The following is a 19,871-nucleotide window of genomic DNA, read 5'->3' on the forward strand; positions in this document are numbered from 1 at the left end:
CAGACCAAGCTGTGATACAACCAGAAAGAATGCTTTCTATGGAGCATCTGTAAAAGTTGGTGAGAGTCGTGGCTGACATGACAAATTTCCTTAGTCTTCTGAGAAAGTAGAGGCGTTGGTGGGCTTTCTTAACTATAGTGTCGGCAGGGGGGGTCCAGGAGCCATACCAAGCTGTGATCTGAATGAGGCCTCATTCCCAATCTCCTGACCTCCCCCTCCCTGTCACCCAGCTTTCCTCGAGCCTCCTTGTTGGTGAAAAATATTGTCCTTGAATATATCCAGTGAGCTGAAGTCCCCGTCCATTCTCTCTGAGAGAGAGAACTCCACACACTCATTTGACACAAATTTGGCATGTCAGCTACGACTCTCACCAACTTTTACAGATACTCCATGGAAAGCATTCTTTCTGGGTGTATCACAGCTTGGTCTGGGCTCCTGCTCTGCCCAAGACCGCAAGGAACTACAAAGGGTCGTGAATGTAGCCCAGTCCCATCACGCAAACCAGCCTCCCATCCATTGACTCTGTCTACACTTCCCGCTGCCTCGGGAAAAGCAGCCGGCATAATCAAGGACCCCCACGCACCCCGGACATTCTCTCTTCCACCTTCTTCCGTCGGGGAAAAGATACAAAAGTCTGAGGTCACGTACCGACCGACTCAAGAACTGCTTCTTCCCTGCTGCTTTTGAATGGACCTACCTCGCATTAAGTTGATCTTTCTCCACACCCTAGCTATGACTGTAACGCTACACTCTGCACTCTCTCCTTTCCTTCTCTATGAACGGTATGCTTTGTCTGTATAGCGCGCAAGGAACAATACTTTTCACTGTCTACTGATACATGTGACAATAATTAATCAAATCAAAAGCAAAGACTCTGGAGGAAAGACCCCACCTCGTCACCATCCTCAGTGGGAGACCCTCATTCTCAAACTGTGCCTTATCGTTCTGGATTCCCCGGCACCCCCATGGGGCCAGGAGGAGAGCATCCCCTCATCACCCTGTCGAAAACCTCCCTCAGGATCTGATACCTTTCAATAAGATCACCTCTCATTCTTCCAAACTCCCAATAGGAACACGCCCCCCGACTCTGCTCAACCTTTCCACGATGGACAAACCTCTTCATTGCAGGAATCAGCGAGCGGATCCCTCTCTAATCCCTTTCCAATGCCAGTCCCTCCCTGCTCAACTGAGGAGACCAGAACCTGCCAACAGGACTGCCTCTGAGAACTCACCAACACCCAGGACAGTGGGAGCAACAACTCGCCAATGCTACACTAAGTGCCGCACTGTCAGAGGGTCAGTGCTGAGGGAGTGCCGCACTGTCAGAGGGTCAGTGCTGAGGGAGTGCCGCACTGTCAGAGGGTCAGTGCTGAGGGAGTGCCGCACTGTCAGAGGGTCAGTGCTGAGGGAGTGCCGCACTGTCAGAGGGTCAGTGCTGAGGGAGTGCCGCACTGTCAGAGGGTCAGTGCTGAGGGAGTGCCGCACTGTCAGAGGGTCAGTGCTGAGGGAGTGCCGCACTGTCAGAGGGTCAGTACTGAGGGAGTGCCGCACTGTCAGAGGGTCAGTGCTGAGGGAGTGCCGCACTGTCAGAGGGTCAGTGCTGAGGGAGTGCCGCACTGTCAGAGGGTCAGTGCTGAGGGAGTGCCGCACTGTCAGAGGGTCAGTGCTGAGGGAGTGCCGCACTGTCAGAGGGTCAGTGCTGAGGGAGTGCCGCACTGTCAGAGGGTCAGTGCTGAGGGAGTGCCGCACTGTCAGAGGGTCAGTGCTGAGGGAGTGCCGCACTGTCAGAGGGTCAGTGCTGAGGGAGTGCCGCACTGTCAGAGTGTTAATGATGTCGTTGACAATTGTGGAGAACACCGCCACCTCCTGGTGTTGTGTGAAAATTCAGTCCTGGGAATTTTGCAGTCTGTCACAACACCCCATTCCAAATCAGAGATAGGGAGGGGTGTAGGGGCTGGAGGAGGTTACAGAGATAGGGAGGGGTGTAGGGGCTGGAGGAGGTTACAGAGATAGGGAGGGGTGTAGGGGCTGGAGGAGGTTACAGAGATAGGGAGGGGTGTAGGGGCTGGAGGAGGTTACAGAGATAGGGAGGGGTGTAGGGGCTGGAGGAGGTTACAGAGATAGGGAGGGGTGTAGAGGGCTGGAGGAGGTTACAGAGATAGGGAGGGGGTGTAGGGGCTGGAGGAGGTTACAGAGATGGGGAGGGGTGTAGGGGCTGGGGGAGGTTACAGAGATAGGGAGGGGTGTAGGGGCTGGTGGAGGTTACACAGATAGGGAGGGGTGTAGGGGCTGGAGGAGGTTACAGAGATAGGGAGGGGTGTTGGGGCTGGTGGAGGTTACAGAGATAGGGAGGGGTGTAGGGGCTGGAGGAGGTTACAGAGATAGGGAGGGGTGTAGGGGCTGGAGGAGGTTACAGAGATAGGGAGGGGTGTAGGGGCTGGAGGAGGTTACAGAGATAGGGAGGGGGTGTAGGGGCTGGAGGAGGTTACAGAGATGGGGAGGGGTGTAGGGGCTGGGGGAGGTTACAGAGATAGGGAGGGGTGTAGGGGCTGGTGGAGGTTACACAGATAGGGAGGGGTGTAGGGGCTGGAGGAGGTTACAGAGATAGGGAGGGGTGTAGAGGGCTGGAGGAGGTTACAGAGATAGGGAGGGGGTGTAGGGGCTGGAGGAGGTTACAGAGATGGGGAGGGGTGTAGGGGCTGGGGGAGGTTACAGAGATAGGGAGGGGTGTAGGGGCTGGTGGAGGTTACACAGATAGGGAGGGGTGTAGGGGCTGGAGGAGGTTACAGAGATAGGGAGGGGTGTTGGGGCTGGTGGAGGTTACAGAGATAGGGAGGGGTGTAGGGGCTGGAGGAGGTTACAGAGATAGGGAGGGGTGTAGGGGCTGGAGGAGGTTACAGAGATAGGGAGGGGTGTAGGGGCTGGAGGAGGTTACAGAGATAGGGAGGGGGTGTAGGGGCTGGAGGAGGTTACAGAGATAGGGAGGGGTGTAGGGGCTGGAGGAGGTTACAGAGATAGGGAGGGGTTGTAGGGGCTGGGGGAGGTTACAGAGATAGGGAGGGGTGTAGGGGCTGGTGGAGGTTACACAGATAGGGAGGGGTGTAGGGGCTGGAGGAGGTTACAGAGATAGGGAGGGGTGTTGGGGCTGGTGGAGGTTACAGAGATAGGGAGGGGTGTAGGGGCTGGAGGAGGTTACAGAGATAGGGAGGGGTGTAGGGGCTGGAGGAGGTTACAGAGATAGGGAGGGGTGTAGGGGCTGGAGGAGGTTACAGAGAAAGGAAGGGGTGTAGGGGCTGGAGAAGGTTACAGAGATAGGGAGGGGCTGTAGGGGTTGGAGGAGGTTATAGAGATAGGGAGGGGTGTAGGGGCTGGAGGATGTTACAGAGATAGGGAGGGGTGTAGGGGCTGGAGGGGGTTACAGAGATAGGGAGGGGTGTAGGGGCTGGAGGAGGGTACAGAGATAGGGAGGGGTGTAGGGGCTGGAGGGGGTTACAGAGATAGGGAGGGGTGTAGGGGCTGGAGGAGGGTACAGAGATAGGGAGGGGTGTAGGGGCTGGAGGAGGTTACAGAGATAGGGAGGGGTGTAGGGGCTGGAGGAGGTTACAGAGATAGGGAGGGGTGTAGGGGCTGGAGGAGGTTACAGAGATAGGGAGGGGTGTAGGGGCTGGAGGAGGTTACAGAGATAGGGAGGGGTGTAGGGGCTGGAGGAGGTTACAGAGATAGGGAGGGGTGTAGGGGCTGGAGGAGGTTACAGAGAAAGGAAGGGGTGTAGGGGCTGGAGAAGGTTACAGAGATAGGGAGGGGCTGTAGGGGTTGGAGGAGGTTATAGAGATAGGGAGGGGTGTAGGGGCTGGAGGAGGTTACAGATATAGGGAGGGGTCTCAGGGCTGGAGGAGGTTACAGAGATAGGGAGAGGTGTAGGGGCTGGAGGAGGTTACAGAGATAAGGAGGGGTGTAGGGGCTGGCGGAGGTTACAGAGATAGGGAGGAGTGTAGGGGCTGGAACGGGTTACAGAGATGGGGCGGGTTGTAGGGGCTGGAGGAGGTTAGAGAGATGAGGCGGGTTGTAGGAGCTGGTGGAGGTTACTGAAATAGGGAGGGGTGTAGGGGCTGGAGGAGGTTGTAGCGATAAGGAGGGTTGTAGGGACTGGAGAAGGTTACTGAGATGCGGAGGGGTGTATGTGCTGGAGGAGGTTACAGAGACAGGGAGGGGTGTAGGGGCTGGAGGCGGTTACAGAGATAGGGAGGGGTGTCGGGGCTGGAGGTGGTTACAGAGATAGGGAGGGGTGTAGGGGCTGGAGGAGTTTACAGAGATAGGGAGGGGTGTAGGGGCTGGAGGAGGTTACAGAGATAGGGAGGGGTGTAGGGGCTGGAGGAGGTTACAGAGATAGGGAGGGGTGTAGGGGCTGGACAAGGTTACAGAGATAGGGAGGGGTTATAGGGGCTGGAGGAGGTTCCAGAGATACGGAGGTGTGTAGGGGCTGGAGGAGGTTACAGAGATAGGGAGGGGTGTAGGGGCTGGAGGAGGTTACAGAGATAGGGATTGGGTGTAGGGGCTGGAGGAGGTTACAGAGATAGGGATTGGGTGTAGGGGCTGGAGGAGGTTACAGAAATAAAGAACAAAGAACAAAGAACAGTACAGCACAGGAAACAGGCCCTTCGGCCCTCCAAGCCTGTGCCGCTCATTGGTCCAACCAGACCATTTGTTTGTATCCCTCCATTCCCAGGCTGCTCATGTGACTATCCAGGTAAGTCTTAAACGATGTCAGCGTGTCTGCCTCCACCACCCTACTTGGCAGCGCATTCCAGGCCCCCACCACCCTGTGTAAAAAACATCCCTCTGATATCTGAGTTATACTTCGCCCCTCTCAGCTTGAGCCCGTGACCCCTCGTGATCGTCACCTCCGACCTGGGAAAAAGCTTCCCACTGTTCACCCTATCTATACCCTTCATAATCTTGTACACCTCTATTAGATCTCCCCTCATTCTCCGTCTTTCCAGGGAGAACAAGCCCAGTTTACCCAATCTCTCCTCATAGCTAAGACCCTCCAGACCAGGCAACATCCTGGTAAACCTTCTCTGCACTCTCTCCAATGCCTCCACGTCCTTCTGGTAGTGCGGCGACCAGAACTGGACGCAGTACTCCAAATGTGGCCTAACCAGCGTTCTATACAGCTGCATCATCAGACTCCAGCTTTTATACTCTATACCCCATCCTATAAAGGCAAGCATACCATATGCCTTCTTCACCACCATCTCCACCTGTGTTGCCACCTTCAAGGATTTGTGGACTTGCACACCTCGGTCCCTCTGTGTTTCTATACTCCTGATGACTCTGCCATTTATTGTATAACTCCTCCCTACATTATTTCTTCCAAAATGCATCACTTCGCATAATAGGAAGGGGTGTAGGGGCTGGAGGAGGTTACAGGAATTTGGGAGGGGTGAAGGGACTGAGGGAAGTTACATCGATAGGGAAGGGTGTTGGGGCTGGAGGAGGTTACAGGGATAGGGAGGGGTGAAGGGACTGGAGGAGGTTACAGAGATAGGGAGGGTGAAGTGACTGGAGGAAGTTACATCGATAGAGAGGGATGTTGGGGCTGGGGGAGGTTACAGAGATAGGGAGAGGTATAGGGTCAGGAGGAGGTTATAGAGATAGGGAGGGGTATAGAGCTTGGAGGTTACAGGAAAAGGGAGGGGTATAGGGTCAGGAGGAGGTTACAGAGATAGGGAGGGGTGTAGGGGCTGGAGGAGGTTACAGAGATAGGGAGGGGTGTAGGGGCTGGAGGAGGTTACAGAGAAAGGAAGGGGTGTAGGGGCTGGAGAAGGTTACAGAGATAGGGAGGGGCTGTAGGGGTTGGAGGAGGTTATAGAGATAGGGAGGGGTGTAGGGGCTGGAGGAGGTTACAGATATAGGGAGGGGTCTCAGGGCTGGAGGAGGTTACAGAGATAGGGAGAGGTGTAGGGGCTGGAGGAGGTTACAGAGATAAGGAGGGGTGTAGGGGCTGGCGGAGGTTACAGAGATAGGGAGGAGTGTAGGGGCTGGAACGGGTTACAGAGATGGGGCGGGTTGTAGGGGCTGGAGGAGGTTAGAGAGATGAGGCGGGTTGTAGGAGCTGGTGGAGGTTACTGAAATAGGGAGGGGTGTAGGGGCTGGAGGAGGTTGTAGCGATAAGGAGGGTTGTAGGGACTGGAGAAGGTTACTGAGATGCGGAGGGGTGTATGTGCTGGAGGAGGTTACAGAGACAGGGAGGGGTGTAGGGGCTGGAGGCGGTTACAGAGATAGGGAGGGGTGTCGGGGCTGGAGGTGGTTACAGAGATAGGGAGGGGTGTAGGGGCTGGAGGAGTTTACAGAGATAGGGAGGGGTGTAGGGGCTGGAGGAGGTTACAGAGATAGGGAGGGGTGTAGGGGCTGGAGGAGGTTACAGAGATAGGGAGGGGTGTAGGGGCTGGACAAGGTTACAGAGATAGGGAGGGGTTATAGGGGCTGGAGGAGGTTCCAGAGATACGGAGGTGTGTAGGGGCTGGAGGAGGTTACAGAGATAGGGAGGGGTGTAGGGGCTGGAGGAGGTTACAGAGATAGGGATTGGGTGTAGGGGCTGGAGGAGGTTACAGAGATAGGGATTGGGTGTAGGGGCTGGAGGAGGTTACAGAAATAAAGAACAAAGAACAAAGAACAGTACAGCACAGGAAACAGGCCCTTCGGCCCTCCAAGCCTGTGCCGCTCATTGGTCCAACCAGACCATTTGTTTGTATCCCTCCATTCCCAGGCTGCTCATGTGACTATCCAGGTAAGTCTTAAACGATGTCAGCGTGTCTGCCTCCACCACCCTACTTGGCAGCGCATTCCAGGCCCCCACCACCCTGTGTAAAAAACATCCCTCTGATATCTGAGTTATACTTCGCCCCTCTCAGCTTGAGCCCGTGACCCCTCGTGATCGTCACCTCCGACCTGGGAAAAAGCTTCCCACTGTTCACCCTATCTATACCCTTCATAATCTTGTACACCTCTATTAGATCTCCCCTCATTCTCCGTCTTTCCAGGGAGAACAAGCCCAGTTTACCCAATCTCTCCTCATAGCTAAGACCCTCCAGACCAGGCAACATCCTGGTAAACCTTCTCTGCACTCTCTCCAATGCCTCCACGTCCTTCTGGTAGTGCGGCGACCAGAACTGGACGCAGTACTCCAAATGTGGCCTAACCAGCGTTCTATACAGCTGCATCATCAGACTCCAGCTTTTATACTCTATACCCCATCCTATAAAGGCAAGCATACCATATGCCTTCTTCACCACCATCTCCACCTGTGTTGCCACCTTCAAGGATTTGTGGACTTGCACACCTCGGTCCCTCTGTGTTTCTATACTCCTGATGACTCTGCCATTTATTGTATAACTCCTCCCTACATTATTTCTTCCAAAATGCATCACTTCGCATAATAGGAAGGGGTGTAGGGGCTGGAGGAGGTTACAGGAATTTGGGAGGGGTGAAGGGACTGAGGGAAGTTACATCGATAGGGAAGGGTGTTGGGGCTGGAGGAGGTTACAGGGATAGGGAGGGGTGAAGGGACTGGAGGAGGTTACAGAGATAGGGAGGGTGAAGTGACTGGAGGAAGTTACATCGATAGAGAGGGATGTTGGGGCTGGGGGAGGTTACAGAGATAGGGAGAGGTATAGGGTCAGGAGGAGGTTATAGAGATAGGGAGGGGTATAGAGCTTGGAGGTTACAGGAAAAGGGAGGGGTATAGGGTCAGGAGGAGGTTACAGAGATAGGGAGGGGTATAGGGTCAGGAAGAGGTTACAGAGATAGGGAGGGGTGTCGGGGCTGGTGCTTACAGAGATCGGGAGGGGCTGTACGGACTGGAGGAGGTTACAGAGACAGGAAGGTTTATCGGGTCTGGAAGAGGCTAGAGAGATAGCGAGAGGTGAAGGAGCAGGTTACCGTGTTTGGCAGGGTTGTCGGGCTCCCTCAGCACTGACCCTCTGACAGTGCGGCACTCCCTCAGCACTGACCCTCTGACAGTGCGGCACTCCCTCAGCACTGACCCTCTGACAGTGCGGCACTCCCTCAGCACTGACCCTCTGACAGTGCGGCACTCCCTCAGCACTGACCCTCTGACAGTGCGGCACTCCCTCAGCACTGACCCTCCGACAGTGCGGCACTCCCTCAGTACTGACCCTCTGACAGTGCGGCACTCCCTCAGCACTGACCCTCTGACAGTGCGGCACTCCCTCAGTACTGACCCTCTGACAGTGCGGCACTCCCTCAGCACTGACCCTCTGACAGTGCGGCACTCCCTCAGTACTGACCCCCTGACAGTGCGGCACTCCCTCAGTACTGACCCTCTGACAGTGCGGCACTCCCTCAGTACTGACCCTCTGACAGTGCGGCACTCCCTCAGCACTGACCCTCTGACAGTGCGGCACTCCCTCAGCACTGACCCTCTGACAGTGCGGCACTCCCTCAGCACTGACCCTCTGACAGTGCGGCACTCCCTCAGCACTGACCCTCTGACAGTGCGGCACTCCCTCAGCACTGACCCTCTGACAGTGCGGCACTCCCTCAGCACTGACCCTCTGACAGTGCGGCACTCCCTCAGCACTGACCCTCTGACAGTACGGCACTCCCTCAGTACTGACCCTCTGACAGTGCGGCACTCCCTCAGCACTGACCCTCTGACAGTGCGGCACTCCCTCAGTACTGACCCTCTGACAGTGCGGCACTCCCTCAGCACTGACCCTCTGACAGTGCGGCACTCCCTCAGTACTGACCCTCTGACAGTGCGGCACTCCCTCAGCACTGACCCTCTGACAGTGCGGCACTCCCTCAGTACTGACCCTCTGACAGTGCGGCACTCCCTCAGCACTGACCCTCTGACAGTGCGGCACTCCCTCAATACTGACCCTCTGACAGTGCGGCACTCTCTCAGCACTGACCCTCTGACAGTGCGGCACTCCCTCAGCACTGACCCTCTGATTGTGCGGCACTCCCTCAGTACTGACCCTCTGACAGTGCGGCACTCCCTCAGTACTGACCCTCTGACAGTGCGGCACTCCCTCAGTACTGACCCTCTGACAGTGTCTCCCCGTGTCCGCGTGGTTTTCCTCCGGGTGCTCCGGTTTCCTGCTACAGTCCCAAGATATGTACATTTTGTGGATTCTGCAGGTTAGGGGGATTGGCCATACTAAATTGTCCCTTAGTGTCCAAAGATGTGCAGGTTAGGGGGATTGGCCATGCTAAATTGTCCCTTAGTGTCCAAAGATGTGCAGGTTAGGGGGATTGGCCATGCTAAATTGTCCCTTAGTGTCCAAAGATGTGTAGGTTAGGTGGATTGGCCATGCTAAATTGTCCCTTAGTGTCCAAAGATGTGCAGGTTAGGTGGATTGGCCATGCTAAATTGTCCCTTAGTGTCCAAAGATGTGCGGGTAAGGTGGATTGGCCATGCTAAATTGTCCCTTAGTGTCCAAAGATGTGCAGGTTAGGTGGATTGGCCGTGCTAAATTGTCCCTTAGTGTCCAACGATGTGTAGGTTAGGGGGACTAGTCACAATAAATGTGTGATATTACGGTGTTGGGACTTGGATTAAATGCTCTGTCAGAGACTTGTTGCAGACTCGATGGGCTGAATGGCCTCCTTCTGCACTGTCCATGTTCTCTGATTAATGTTCACCTTTCTCCCGTTACTGCTAATTGACACTGTTTTGTCTCCTTCTGACTTGTTGCCTTTTTAATGGTGAATAAACTTGCCAAATTCACCATTTAAGCATTCTTTCTTGCCGTTTGGATACGTGTCTTGAACCTGAGGTAAGTCAGGGACACCTTGGGAGATTTTTATTTCAAGTAGAGGATCAGAAGGACCTTGGGGTCCGGGTCCGTAGGACTCTAAAATCAGCCCCGCAGGTGGAGGAGGTGGTTAAGAAGGCGTATGGTGTGCTGGCCTTTATCCATCGAGGGATTGAGTTTAGGAGTCCGGGGATAATGATGCAGCTATATAAGACCCTCGTCAGACCCCACTTGGAGTACTGTGCTCAGTTCTGGTCGCCTCATTACAGGAAGGATGTGGAAAAGATTGAAAGGGTGCAGAGGAGATTTACAAGGATGTTGCCTGGATTGAGTGGCATGCCTTATGAGGATAGGCTGAGGGAGCTCGGCCTTTTCTCCTTGGAGAGACGAAGGATGAGAGGAGACCTAATAGAGGTGTATCAGATGTTGAGAGGCATAGATCGGGTGGACTCTCAGAGGCTTTTTCCCAGGGTGGAAATGTCTGCTATGAGAGGACACAGGTTTAGGGTGCTGGGGGGTAGGTCCAGGGGAAATGTTAGGGGGAGGTTTTTCACACAGAGGGTGGTGGGCGAGTGGAATCGGCTGCCGTCAGGGGTGGTGGAGGCAAACTCAATAGGGTCTTTTAAGAGACTCCTGGATGAGTACATGGGACTTAATAGGATGGAGGGTTATAGGTAGGTCTAGAAGGTAGGGATATGTTCGGCACAACTTGTGGGGCCGAAGGGCCTGTTTGTGCTGTAGCTTTTCTATGTTTTAACTCCGTTGTTTTAACTTAAACCTCGTATAATGTTCACTCTTGTGGAATATGGCAGCAGACTCTGTGTTGACAGTGAATAGTCTTTGAGTCTCCATAATCGCGGAAAAGTGTCAAAAGAATTGTTACATGGAGCGCAAAATTGTTGTATTTGTGTCGGGTGTTAGTGAGACCACATCTGGAGTATTGTGTCCAGTTTGGTCTCCTTTATTTGGGAAAGGCGTTGAAGGCAGTTCAGAGAAGGTTCACCAGGTTGATTCCGGTTGACGTATGAGGAGAGATTAAACAGTTTGGGGCTTATCCTCGCTGGAGTTTAGGAGGATGAGGGGGGATCTGATCGAGGTATATAAAATTTTAAAAGGGATTGATAGAGTTGACGTAGACCGAATGTTTTCCCTTGTGGGACAGTCTCGAATAAGAGGTCACAGGTTTCGGTTGAGAGGCGGTAGATTTAAAACTGAGATGAGGAGGAAGTACTTCTCACAGAGGCTGGTGAATTTGTGGAACTCGCTGCCCCATCGCGCGGGGGAGTCTGAATCATTGAATGGTTTCAAGAAGGAGTTAAAAACGTTTCCGATCAAAAAGGGGTTAAAGGGATTTGGGGAAGAGGTGGGTTTGAGACCGGGGAGAGATCTGATTGAATGGCGGAGCAGGCTCAAAGGGCTGTATTTTCCTCCTCCTGCTCCTAATTCCTATGTTCCTGTTTTCCTGTGGAAGAGAGTTGGGGTTCTTGGATGTCAAAACTTTCTGGATACGAGGCCCATGTGATTCATGTCGCCAGGTGGAAGGTGGGCAGAAGAAACTGGTATGATATGGGGTTACAGGCTCCAATAATACACCAGTCAACATTGCAGATGTGTAAGTTAGTCTGCCAGGACTGACACAGAGAGAGAGAGAGAGAGAGAGAGACAGAGAGAGAGAGACAGAGAGAGAGAGACAGAGAGAGAGAGACAGAGAGAGAGAGAGAGACAGAGAGAGAGAGACACACAGAGAGAGACACAGAGAGAGAGACAGAGACAGAGAGAGAGAGACAGAGAGAGAGAGAGACAGAGACACAGAGAGAGAGACACACACACAGAGAGAGAGACAGAGAGAGAGGGACAGAGAGAGAGAGTGAGAGAGAGACAGAGAGAGACAGAGAGAGAGAGACAGAGACACAGAGAGAGAGACACAGAGAGAGAGAGATAGAGACACAGAGAGAGACAGAGAGAGAGAGACAGAGAGAGAGAGACAGAGAGAGAGAGACAGAGAGAGAGAGAGAGACAGAGAGAGAGAGACACACAGAGAGAGACACAGAGAGAGAGACAGAGACAGAGAGAGAGAGACAGAGAGAGAGAGAGACAGAGACACAGAGAGAGAGACACACACACACAGAGAGAGACAGAGAGAGAGGGACAGAGAGAGAGAGTGAGAGAGAGACAGAGAGAGACAGAGAGAGAGAGACAGAGACACAGAGAGAGAGACACAGAGAGAGAGAGATAGAGACACAGAGAGAGACAGAGAGAGAGAGAGACAGAGCGGGAGAGACAGAGACACAGAGAGGGAGAGAGACACAGAGAGAGAGAGAGAGAGACAGAGAGAGAAAGAGACAGAGAGAGAGAAAGAGACAGGGAGAGAGACAGACAGAGAGAGAGAGAAAGAGACAGTGAGAGAGACAGAGAGAGAGAGACATAGAGAGAGAGACACAGAGAGAGAGAGACAGACACAGAAAGAGAGACAGAGAGAGACAGAGAGAGAGAGAGAGGCAGAGAGAGAGACATAGAGAGAGAGAGAGAGACATAGAGAGAGAGAGACACAGAGAGAGAGTCACACACAGAGAGAGAGAGAGGCAGAGAGAGAGAGAGACATACAGAGAGAGACACAGAGAGAGAAAGAGACAGAGGGAGACATAGAGTGAGACAGAGAGAGAGAGAGAGAGAGGGGCAGAGATAGAGAGAGAAAGAAAGAAGAGAGAAAAGAACGATACACCCAGTAGTTCACCATGCTGGAATGCAACTGAAGCCTGGGCTCAGAATTAAACAACCAAATTTCGGAGAAGTTAAAACAAGGCTGGAAGATTTGCCTAGCTTTACTTCAAAGGAAAAGTCTCCAGTGGGACAAATTCCACACTGGGAAAGATAGTTCTGTGGATAACAAGGGACAAAACATGGAGGCTTTGGAGAGAGGACAGAAAAGATTGACAAGGGTGTTGCCTGGTATGGAGGGTATTAGCTATGAGCAGAGATTGAATAAACTGGGATTGTTGTCCCTGGAAAGATGGAGGCTGAGGGGCGACCTGATAGAGGCGTATAAAATTATGAGGGGTATCGATAGGGTGAACAGTTGGAAGCTTTTTCCCAGGGCAGGAATGACAATTACAAGGGGGCACAAGTTCAAGATAAGGGGGGAAAGGTTCAGTGGAGATGTGCGGGGGAAGTTTTTTACACAGAGGGTGGTGGGAGCCTGGAATGCACTGCCAAGTGAGGTGGTTGAGGCAGACACATTAGCGACATTTAAGACTTATCCGGATAGACACACGAACAGACGGGGAATAGAGGGATACAGGCGGCTGGTCTAGACAGGACAATGTAATAGGTGCAGGATTGGAAGGCCGAAGGGCCTGTTCCTGTGCGGTACTGTTCTTTGTTCTTTGTTGAAACTGGTGAAGGAAAATCTCAGGAGCTAAGAATTAGTCAGGAATGATCTTGGCAAAACTTTCTCAAGGAACGAACAAGGATATCTTTTAGTCAGTTTCCATGCAGGAATCATTTCCGTGGCTTAGAATATACGTGCAAACCAGCCTCCCATCCATTGACTCTGTCTACACTTCCCGCTGCCTCGGGAAAAGCAGCCGGCATAATCAAGGACCCCCACTCACCCCGGACATTCTCTCTTCCACCTTCTTCCATCGGGAAAAAGATACAAAAGTCTGAGGTCACGGACCGACCGACTCAAGAACAGCTTCTTCCCTGCTGCTGTCAGACTTTTGAATGGACCTACCTGATATTAAGTTGATCTTTCTCTACACCCTAGCTATGACTGTAACACTACATTCTGCACCCTCTCTTTTCCTTCTCCCCTATGTACTCTATGAACGGTATGCTTTGTCTGTATAGCGCGCAAGAAACAATACTTTTCACTGTATCCCAGTGCATGTGACAATAATGAATCAAATCCAATCTATGTGCAGATTGAGAATCATTTTTAAAACCATGTTTTAAAAGCTTTTATTCTACCCAAAGGGTAACAAATATTGACGATGCACGTTGGAAGGAGTAATTTGACAAGGCAGTAGACTCTGAAAGGTCTGGCACTGGGAAGTTCTGTGGGACACAGGAACCTTGGCGTGTTTGTCCACAGATCTCTGAGGGGGGAAAGGCAGGTAAATAGGGTGGTGAGAAAGGCATATTCACACTGGCCTTTATCAATCGGGGTGTAGATTACAAAAACACAGAGGTCATGATGGAGAGAAGTTGGGGATGGAGGGATATGGGCCAAAAGCGGGCAGTTGGGACCAAGTTAGTGGTTAAAGAAAGATGCGGCATGGATAAGTTGGGCCAAAGGGCCTGTTTCCGCTGTAAACCTCGATGACTCTCACACTCTCACACATACACACTGCTGCCGGTCTGAGTGGGGTCATGTTGTGTCCGGGGAAATGAATTAGACATCATTCAAACTCACCGTCAAGGATAATTAGCCGTCATCACTCAGTCCCAGCGATTGGAACTGAATGGCAGGTTCACAGCACCCAGCAAAATGACCAACCTGTATCACACAGCGGGAAACACACATACCCGGGAGAGAGTTACAGACTGGAATCTAACCGAGGGGTTCAGGGTGGTTTATATATAGAATAACAGATACCCGGGAGTGAATTACAGACTGGAATCTAATCGAGGGGTTCGGGGTGGTTTATATATAGAATAACAGATACCCGGGAGTGAGTCACAGACTGGAATCTCATCGAGGGGTTCGGGTGGTTTATATATAGAATAACAGATACCCGGGAGTGAGTTACAGACTGGAATCTAATCGAGGGGTTCGGGGTGGTTTATATATAGAATAACAGATACCCGGGAGTGAGTTACAGACTGGAATCTAATCGAGGGGTTCAGGGTGGTTTATATATAGAATAACAGATACCCGGGAGTGAGTTACAGACTGGAATCTAATCGAGGGGTTCGGGGTGGTTTATATATAGAATAACAGATACCCGGGAGTGAGTTACAGACTGGAATCTAATCGAGGGGTTCAGGGTGGTTTATATATAGAATAACAGATACCCGGGAGTGAGTTACAGACTGGAATCTAATCGAGGGGTTCGGGGTGGTTTATATATAGAATAACAGATACCCGGGAGTGAGTTACAGACTGGAATCTAATCGAGGGGTTCAGGGTGGTTTATATATAGAATAACAGATACCCGGGAGTGAGTTACAGACTGGAATCTAATCGAGGGGTTCGGGGTGGTTTATATATAGAATAACAGATACCCGGGAGTGAGTTACAGACTGGAATCTAATCGAGGGGTTCAGGGTGGTTTATATATAGAATAACAGATACCCGGGAGTGAGTTACAGACTGGAATCTAATCGAGGGGTTCAGGGTGGTTTATATATAGAATAACAGATACCCGGGAGTGAGTTACAGACTGGAATCTAATCGAGGGGTTCAGGGTGGTTTATATATAGAATAACAGATACCCGGGAGTGAGTTACAGACTGGAATCTAATCGAGGGGTTCTGGGTGGTTTATATATAGAATAACAGATACCCGGGAGTGAGTTACAGACTGGAATCTAATCGAGGGTTTCGGGGTGGTTTATATATAGAATAACAGATACCCGGGAGTGAGTTACAGACCGGAATCTAATCGAGGGGTTCGGGGTGGTTTATATATAGAATAACAGATACCCGGGAGTGAGTTACAGACTGGAATCTAATCGAGGGGTTCGGGGTGGTTTATATATAGAATAACAGATACCCGAGAGTGAGTTACAGACTGGAATCTAATCGAGGGGTTCGGAGTGGTTTATATATAGAATAACAGATACCCCGGAGTGAGTTACAGACTGGAATCTAATCGAGGGGTTCAGGGTGGTTTATATATAGAATAACAGATACCTGGGAGTGAGTTACAGACTGGAATCTAATCGAGGGGTTCGGGGTGGTTTATATATAGAATAACAGATACCCGGGAGTGAGTTACAGACTGGAATCTAATCGAGGGGTTCGGGGTGGTTTATATATAGAATAACAGATACCCGGGAGTGAGTTACAGACTGGAATCTAATCGAGGGGTTCGGGGTGGTTTATATATAGAATAACGGATACCCGGGAGTGAGTTACAGACTGGAATCTAATCGAGGGGTTCGGGGTGGTTTATATATAGAATAACAGATACCCGGGAGTGAGTTACAGACTGGAATCTAATCGAGGGGTTCGGTGTGGTTTATATATAGAATAACAGATACCCGGGAGTGAGTTACAGACTGGAATCTAATCGAGGGGTTCGGTGTGGTTTATATATAGAATAACAGATACCCGGGAGTGAGTTACAGACTGGAATCTAATCGAGGGGTTCGGGGTGGTTTATATATAGAATAACAGATAACCGGGTGTGAGTTACAGACTGGAATCTAATCGAGGGGTTCAGGGTGGTTTATATATAGAATAACAGATACCCGGGAGTGAGTTACAGACTGGAATCTAATCGAGGGGTTTGGGATGGTTTATATATAGAATAACAGATACCCGGGTGTGAGTTACAGACTGGAATCTAATCGAGGGGTTCAGGGTGGTTTATATATAGAATAACAGATACCCGGGAGTGAGTTACAGACTGGAATCTAATCAAGGGTTTCGGGGTGGTTTATATATAGAATAACAGATACCCGGGAGTGAGTTACAGACTGGAATCTAATCGAGGGGTTCGGGATGGTTTATATATAGAATAACACATACCCGGGAGTGAGTTACAGACTGGAATCTAATCGAGGGGTTCAGGGTGGTTTATATATAGAATAACAGATACCCGGGAGTGAGTTACAGACTGGAATCTAATCGAGGGGTTCGGGGTGGTTTATATATAGAATAACAGATACCCGGGAGAGAGTTACAGACTGGAATCTAATCGAGGGGTTCAGGGTGGTTTATATATAGAATAACAGATACCCGGGAGTGAGTTACAGACTGGAATCTAATCGAGGGGTTCAGGGTGGTTTATATATAGAATAACAGATACCCGGGAGTGAGTTACAGACTGGAATCTAATCGAGGGGTCCGGGGTGGTTTATATATAGAATAACACATACCCGGGAGTGAGTTACAGACTGGAATCTAATCGAGGGGTCCGGGGTGGTTTATATATAGAATAACAGATACCCGGGAGTGAGTTACAGACTGGAATCTAATCGAGGGGTTCAGGGTGGTTTATATATAGAATAACAGATACCCGGGAGTGAGTTACAGACTGGAATCTAATCGAGGGGTTCAGGGTGGTTTATATATAGAATAACAGATACCCGGGAGTGAGTTACAGACTGGAATCTAATCGAGGGGTTCGGGGTGGTTTATATATGGAATAACAGATACCCGGGAGTGAGTTACAGACTGGAATCTAATCGAGGGGTTCAGGGTGGTTTATATATAGAATAACAGATACCCGGGAGTGAGTTACAGACTGGAATCTAATCGAGGGGTTCGGGGTGGTTTATATATAGAATAACAGATACCCGGGAGTGAGTTACAGACTGGAATCTAATCGAGGGGTTCGGGGTGGTTTATATATAGAATAACAGATACCCGGGAGTGAGTTACAGACTGGAATCTAATCGAGGGGTTCGGGGTGGTTTATATATAGAATAACAGATACCCGGGAGTGAGTTACAGACTGGAATCTAATCGAGGGGTTCAGGGTGGTTTATATATAGAATGACAGATACCCGGGAGTGAGTTACAGACTGGAATCTAATCGAGGGGTTCGGGGTGGTTTATATATAGAATAACAGATACCCGGGAGTGAGTTACAGACTGGAATCTAATCGAGGGGTTCGGGGTGGTTTATATATAGAATAACAGATACCCGGGAGTGAGCTACAGACTGGAATCTAATCGAGGGGTTCGGGGTGGTTTATATATAGAATAACAGATACCCGGGAGTGAGTTACAGACTGGAATCTAATCGAGGGGTTCAGGGTGGTTTATATATAGAATAACAGATACCCGGGAGTGAGTTACAGACTGGAATCTAATCGAGGGGTTCAGGGTGGTTTATATATAGAATAACAGATACCCGGGAGTGAGTTACAGACTGGAATCTAATCGAGGGGATCAGGGTGGTTTATATATAGAATAACAGATACCCGGGAGTGAGTTACAGACTGGAATCTAATCGAGGGGTTCAGGGTGGTTTATATATAGAATAACAGATACCAGGGAGTGAGTTACAGACTGGAATCTAATCGAGGGGTTCGGGGTGGTTTATATATAGAGTAACAGATACCCGGGAGTGAGTTACAGACTGGAATCTAATCGAGGGGTTCGGGGTGGTTTATATATAGAATAACAGATACCTGGGAGTGAGTTACAGACTGGAATCTAATCGAGGGGTTCAGGGTGGATTATATATAGAATAACAGATACCCGGGAGTGAGTTACAAACTGGAATCTAATCGAGGGGTTCGGGGTGGTTTATATATAGAGTAACAGATACCCGGGAGTGAGTTACAGACTGGAATCTAATCGAGGGGTTCGGGGTGGTTTATATATAGAATAACAGATACCTGGGAGTGAGTTACAGACTGGAATCTAATCGAGGGGTTCGGGGTGGTTTATATATAGAATAACAGATACCCGGGTGTGAGTTACAGACTGGAATCTAATCGAGGGGTTCGGGGTGGTTTATATATAGAATAACAGATACCCGGGAGTGAGTTACAGACTGGAATCTAATCGAGGGGTTCGGGGTGGTTTATATATAGAATAACAGATACCCGGGAGTGAGTTACAGACTGGAATCTAATCGAGGGGTCCGGGGTGGTTTATATATGGAATAACAGATACCCGGGAGTGAGTTACAGACTGGAATCTAATCGAGGGGTTCAGGGTGGTTTATATATAGAATAACAGATAGCCGGGAGTGAGTTACAGACCGGAATCTAATCGAGGGGTTCGGGGTGGTTTATATATAGAATAACAGATACCCGGGAGTGAGCTACAGACTGGAATCTAATCGAGGGGTTCGGGGTGGTTCATATATAGAATAACAGATACCCGGGAGTGAGTTACAGACTGGAATCTAATCGAGGGGTTCGGGGTGGTTTATATATAGAATAACAGATACCCGGGAGTGAGTTACAGACTGAAATCTAATCGAGGGGTTCGGGATGGTTTATATATAGAATAACAGATACCCGGGAGTGAGTTACAGACTGGAATCTAATCGAGGGATTCGGGGTGGTTTATATATAGAATAACAGATACCCGGGAGTGAGTTACAGACTGGAATCTAATCGAGGGGTTCGGGGTGGTTTATATATAGAATTACAGATACCCGGGGGTGAGTTACAGACTGGAATCTAATTGAGGGGTTCGGGGTGGTTTATATATAGAATAACAGATACCCGGGAGTGAGTTACAGACTGGAATCTAATCGAGGGGTTCAGGGTGGTTTATATATCGAATAACAGATACCCGGGAGTGAGTTAGAGACTGGAATCTAATCGAGGGGTTCAGGGTGGTTTATATATAGAATAACAGATATCCGGGAGTGAGCTACAGACTGGAATCTAATCGAGGGGTTCAGGGTGGTTTATATATAGAATAACAGATACCCGGGAGTGAGTTACAGACTGGAATCTAATCGAGGGGTTCAGGGTGGTTTATATGTCGAATAACAGATACCCGGGAGTGAGTTACAGACTGGAATCTAATCGAGGGGTTCGGGGTGGTTTATATATAGAATAACAGATACCCGGGAGTGAGTTACAGACTGGAATCTAATCGAGGGGTTCGGGGGGTTTATATATAGAATGACAGATACCCGGGAGTGAGTTACAGACTGGAATCTAATCGAGGGGTTCGGGGTGGTTTATATATAGAATAACAGATACCCGGGAGTGAGTTACAGACAGGAATCTAATCGAGGGGTTCGGGGTGGTTTATATATAGAATAACAGATACCCGGGAGTGAGTTACAGACTGGATTTTAATCGGGGGGTTCGGGATGGTTTATATATAGAATAACAGATACCCGGGAGTGAGTCACAGACTGGAATCTAATCGAGGGGTTCAGGGTGGTTTATATATAGAATAACAGATATCCGGGAGTGAGTTACAGACTGGAATCTAATCGAG

This window comes from Mustelus asterias, unplaced genomic scaffold, assembly GCF_964213995.1.
Source record: "Mustelus asterias unplaced genomic scaffold, sMusAst1.hap1.1 HAP1_SCAFFOLD_395, whole genome shotgun sequence".
Taxonomy (NCBI): domain Eukaryota; kingdom Metazoa; phylum Chordata; class Chondrichthyes; order Carcharhiniformes; family Triakidae; genus Mustelus; species Mustelus asterias.